The sequence below is a fragment of the Alexandromys fortis genome, unplaced genomic scaffold (assembly GCF_014885135.2).
Source record: "Alexandromys fortis isolate MF-2015 unplaced genomic scaffold, M_Fortis_MF-2015_v1.1 scaffold_206, whole genome shotgun sequence".
In the NCBI taxonomy this organism is placed as follows: domain Eukaryota; kingdom Metazoa; phylum Chordata; class Mammalia; order Rodentia; family Cricetidae; genus Alexandromys; species Alexandromys fortis.
The window spans coordinates 1,049,602-1,055,601 of record NW_026068097.1 but is presented as its reverse complement, the minus strand read 5'-3'; positions in this window follow the sequence as shown (position 1 = coordinate 1,055,601).

The window sequence follows — 6,000 nt, the reverse complement described above, 5'->3', positions numbered from 1 at the left end:
CTCGTTCTCCTTGTTCTTCATTGTTCTTAGTTCTCCTCGTTCTTCCATGACCTACCCATTACAAACATTCCCAGTCATATATATATATATATATATATATATATATATATATATTCTTAAAACCAGCAATTCCCCAGCCCTAGCAGGTTCTGGGGACAGAATTCTTTTGCCCCATAGGAAACCATATAAGGGTTTTCACACACACACACACACACACACACACACACACACACACACACAGAGAGAGAGAGAGAGAGAGAGAGAGAGAGAGAGAGAGGTAGAGATCTGTGGGTCCGTGGGAGTGGCTAGTACTCGTCCGTGAGCTCCTTGATGGAGAAAGTTAGTTAAGAAAGGAATTAAATCATTAAATCATCACCAGGGAGTTCTAGAGGGGAAGGTTAGTGTGCTACTCTACATTTTTAGGTGGTTAGAAAATTTTAATTTAAGTAAAATTTTGAATAGGGCATGGATTGTTTTAATCAGCATACCTCTTCATTTCTCCCAGTGTGCACTGAGGCAACCTATGTAAACAGTCAGGGAGAAACACATGGCTCTTGATCACATAGCACAGACACAAGATGCTTTGGATTTTTTATTGGCTTTGATCTGGAACTTTGCTTTAGGTGGTAGAAACAAAAAATGTCCTAGGCCTCTAAATTTTCAGTTCTGGGCTATGCTGTTATTGGCTGTTCTGGTTGTAGGGTAAAACCAGAACAGCAGCTTGGGCAAGGTAGTAATTCTATGTCCTTGGGGATCTCTGAATATCTTCGATGGGATGTTCTAAGCCTGGACCCTAATTCCTGCTGATAAAGATAATTGCATGAAGGCAAATATCTGCATTTACTTAGGGGAGAGGAACAGAGGCCTACTCTGAACTAGAGAATTAATTCCCAAATATGTAACAGAAAGGGAGTTAGCTACAGCAAAAGTCTACAGCAAAGAACAGTCACTTTATACATAAAGCAATAATGCCAAAAGCCTTGCCTTTGGTTTAGCTTTTACCAGATCCCTTGGTTCTGATAAGTCACTCATAAAAAGATGACTGAGCAATTACTGTACAATGTTGCAGCTTGTAACAATAAAGAAGGGAGTCTCTTATTAAAACTACCAACCTCACTCCATAGCCTTCCTCAAGTCTTCCCATCGCACAATACAGCACCAGCTAATAGCCAAAACTATGAACTGAGAAATTTTTTGAAGCAAATCTTGACAACCAAAGGGTAGATTCTAGCATCTGAGCACTGTTCACCCTGCCTGAGCTGTGCACATGTCCCCCAGCCTTCATTCTTCCACTTACTGTACTCTCACACTATCTGAAGACCTGCTTCTGATCCCTTAGTGCACTCCAAGGGAAACGTTTACTTTGTCTACCTGCTGCAATTTTCCCATTAGGCTCTTTGGCACTTGACTTTCAGGTAACTAATTCATTGGTGTGGTCCTCTTGCCTCTCATGGGCTGTTCGTGTTCAGGTGAATGGCCCTACCACCATGCACATACTTGCTATGCTAAAAAGACCCTGGCTTTAAAATGAGTACATGAAATTGGTGGGAAATGCTGGTGGGGAGGGTAATGTGAGGAGTTTGAGAGGAGGAATTGGGGCAGATTGATCAAAATAATATTATTCATTTTCAAATATCAAATTAAAAAATAACTCAGGTGCACAGCTAGTGTTGGATTAAATATGGAACAGGCGATGTTAAATGATTTGGCTTTTCAGCATTACTGGGTAAGCAAGGAACTGCTGCATGGTCTTCCATTCTCCAGTGCATACGAAATTCTTCTTATGGGTCCTATGCTTTCTTTTTCTCTTTAGTTGTGTCTTTCTTCCCATCATACATTCTGCCTCAGCTTCGATAAGCCATTGGGTTTAATACAAAAATTCTGCACCTTTTGCCTTCATGCACTGCCAGTATTCTAAACACCATGAGGTTCTTCCCTCCTGTCTCTGCATCTCCGAGCCTTGTCCAAAATGCAGAACTCAGGTGGACAGAGCATCCCTGACTATTGAGCACCTGCTGTATGTGCATCATTGCCTCTACTAAACTGCTTCACAATGGGTAGTTGTTGGATCAGATCTAGGTGTGCCCTTCACTCCCACAACTCAGGGCCTTGCAGAACTTGACTGGCTTTCCACAATGTTAAAGATAAACGTCTTTGTGAATTCTATGTATAGAGAACACCAGGAAAACATTTCACAAAGAAAATCAGTTGCTTGGGACAAGAATAAGGGGGAAATCAAGACTAGTTAGAACCACTGCACAGAAGCTGAGAGGATCTGTCAAGAAAGTGGAATCCATCTGGCTCAAGTGTAATTAGCCAGTAAATGGTCAGCCCTTCCTCAGGCTTCCTCCTCCATCAGAGTTCTGGCCCCTTCGATAGCTATAGTCTGAAGAAACCAGGGAGGTAATTGGTAGATGAGGCAACTCAAAACACTACCAACAATTTGGTGTCTCCAATTAGCTTCTGGAAATTCTTCCATGGCATAGACACTGCAGAGATGGGGGTGGTGAATGGGCGACAGATTGACAATGACAGCTAAATGTCAAGATGCCTGAAACTTGTGGAGCCATGAATATTTCCTGCCCAGATGGAGGCCGTGACCCCAGAAGTCAATGGCTAATTAACAACATAGTCACCTTGTTGATAAAACAAAACCCACAATCCTACAGAATCAAAACATGTCGAATGCAGAGAGGCAAAGTTCAGCAGACAGGACAGACAAGTTGCAGTATTTAGAATAGCAACTTCAAGTGTTTGTGTAATCCAAGTTCTAGCCTGCATGGCAGGTAGGTGGGTGAGGAGCTGGAAATAGGACTGGAAGTGAGGCAGGGCTTCAGCAAGGAAATGGGTTCTAGGTTTTAGAGTGAGAACTGATTCAATGGGATGATGTAAAGCTGAGTCTTTGGGCACGTGGTCTGTGATGGAAGTCTGTGAGGGGTACTTGTGAATAGTAAATTCCCCAAGACAGGTGACATGGATTCCTGGATAGGTGCTCTTCTGTCCCACATTCCTCACCTGCCAATGACCAATGTCCAACAAGGTCCATCTGGGACTTAGTGGAGAACCAAGGGAGTACTTCGACTTTTCACCTGGACCAACATGGATCCTTTTGTTTACTCATGGGATTTCCAGGAGTCAGGAATTCACAGTTTCTTGACAGCAGGGTATTCGTCTGTATTCCAAAGCTCTCCAGAATTTTGGAAACAAGGAGCAAATTATTCCTCTCTAAGTCAGCCTGTGGCCTCCTCCTGAGTACTTATGAAGGCACAGAGCAGGCACTGAGCCTATGCAAGAATGAGCATCTCAGAAGAACAGCCCCTCCTAAGTGGTTGCACTTCCGCTCTATTTTCTTGGTCCAGTTGGGTCTTCTTTCTTGGCTCCCTCTTCTAATTACTGTACTTTCTTCTCAAGGGAGCAGCCCTCCCTAGCCTCTCAGCCACCAGGACAATACTCTTTCCTTTCCTCCTAAAAACAGATATTTGCATTGCGATTCACATCAGTAGCAAAATTTAAATTATGAAGTAACAGCTAATTAATTCTATGTTTGCGGTCACCACAACATGAGGAAAGGGTTGCAGCATTAGGAAGGTTGGGAACCACTGATTAAGAACATTCCGGTTTGTCTTCTCTCCTTACATGCACAAAGGAATAGGTCAAGAGTAAATGAATGAGAAGATAGTCAAGAATGAGGAGTAGAGTTCACATTGTCTCATTTACCCATGTTCATCTTATACCTGGCAATGAGGCATTAGGGAAGAAGTACTAAATAATGGCTCCTCCCTTTGGCAAAAACACTTTTGGAAGACTCTACCCATTTGGTTATAGGAGTGCCTGGGGTCTGGGCCAGGTCTTGATGCTACATATCACGGTCCCAGTCTCAGGGAAAAGGTCTTATTTTTTTTAAGGCCAGTATATAAATTAGGTTTCTTCTTCTCTCCAGCTTCCCATAGCTTGTGTTGTTCAAAAATTTAAAAAAACCTCAGTGTCTGTTTTCTGTCATTGCTTTAGTCTTGCCCCAAACCCACACGTGGACCAGGAGCTAAGGATAGGTATAAATGAGGAAGGTTCTTATTTCTTGAAACTCATAGCTTCTTTTCTTCTTGCCTACAACATCCTACCTTACCCCACGCCATCACACCATACATCATCCATTGTGTGGTGTCAGCAATGGCTCCAGCTTAGTAGGCACCCCCATGCACCTTGAAGTTCTAAGGATGTTAAAACAGGCAGCAGGGCCAGAGATGCTCTGGACTCAAGAGCCCCAAGCCAGATGGGGTGTGGCCATTCCTTGTCATCTTTTGCCCCCTAGTGAACAGTTGCGGTATTGCAACTCTTCAGTGGCCTCTCGGGACCTCTTCAGTAACATTTCCCAGAAGTTCTGTTCTCACAGCTTTTTCAGACATTCTGTTTTCTTACCACAGCCACTCATTTGCCCTCCTCGCTTGTGCTCCAGTTGATCAGAAAGAAAGTAGGTAACGCTGCATTAACCCACCCCTCTTCTCTCAGAGTCTCCATGCAATGAAAAGGAATCACAAAATTTGATGAACAAATTGCTTACCCTATAGGCTCACAACCTCCAGCAGTCTCGCGTAGGCACTCTCTCCTACTCAGGATGTTTATATTTTGTATCATTTCAGTCCCATGCCTACACTGCCAGTTTGCTTTCTCCTAAAATATGAATGCCTAGGTAGCCTCTCACTTCTAATTCGCATGGAAGCGAACTTCAACACCTGCTATTATCCTGCATCTTTCAGTGGATAGAGCCTCCATCATTCCAGTTATATTGGCTAGAAATGTGGTGTGATGGGGTTTATAGCATCTTCGCAATATTCCTGTATAAAATACAGTATGTGGGAATTTGGCATTTTAAAATCAGGCCACTATAGAAGGAGATTGCTTTGTCATTTCCTGGTTGTCCAGACCCAAATAATCACAAAGAAACTGTATTAATTGCAACACTGTTTGGCCAAAAACTTAGGCGTATTTCTTGCTAGTTCTTACATCTTGAATTAATCCATTTGTATTAATCTGTGTATTGCCATGAGGCTGTGACTTACTGGACAAGGTTCTGTTCTGGCATCTTTCTCCTCTGACAGCTACAAGGTGTCTCTTTGACTCTGCATACTCTCTCTCTCTCTGTCGTTGTTTGGATTTCCCACCTGATTTTGCTCTGCTAAGGTATTGGCCAAAACAGCTATATTCATTAACCAATGATAATAAATAATAAAACATATTCACAGCATACAGAGGTGAATCCCACATCAGGCCACTGTATCTCTAGGGCTTTCCTCTATTCACTGTGTAATAGAGGCATATTCATGAAATCATGGACAGTATTTGCTATAGAGTCAGTATGGTGTTGCTGTACTCAAAGCTTCATTTTGTTGAAATCTATTCCTCATTATGAAGTATAAAGGATGGAAGCCTAATCTGAATATGATGTTTAGGTGAAGTGACTTTGTGAGGTGATAGAATTAGATAAACTCATCAGGGTTCAAACTGTTCATGAATATTATGATTGTATAAGGAAGATACACAGTGTGAACATGGTCAAATGTGACCACTCCCCTCCTCTTACCAATTCATCCCTTCACTGCCTTGAGACTCTGATAGCAAGGACAACATTCATTTCCTCCCTTTGCAGCAAAAATGTGACCTAAGTCAGACTGTTTGCTTTGTAACTTATGCACTTGGTGGTATTTTGTTATCAACAACAGAAAACGAAGCAAGTTCAGTTTATGTCACCCATGTTGAATGGTTCACAGCTGCCTGCAACTCCAGCCCCAGGGAATCTGATGATCTTCTCCAGTCCATACTCACATCTGTATGCATATGTACACACACACACACACACACACACACACACACAGAGAGAGAGACTTACACATAAATTATATAAATCTTATAAAGCAATGGTGTGTATACATTTGCATGTGTACATTGTTAGCCTATGTTCCTGAAATATTACTACACAGTACCATCATTGATCTGACCTTCCAA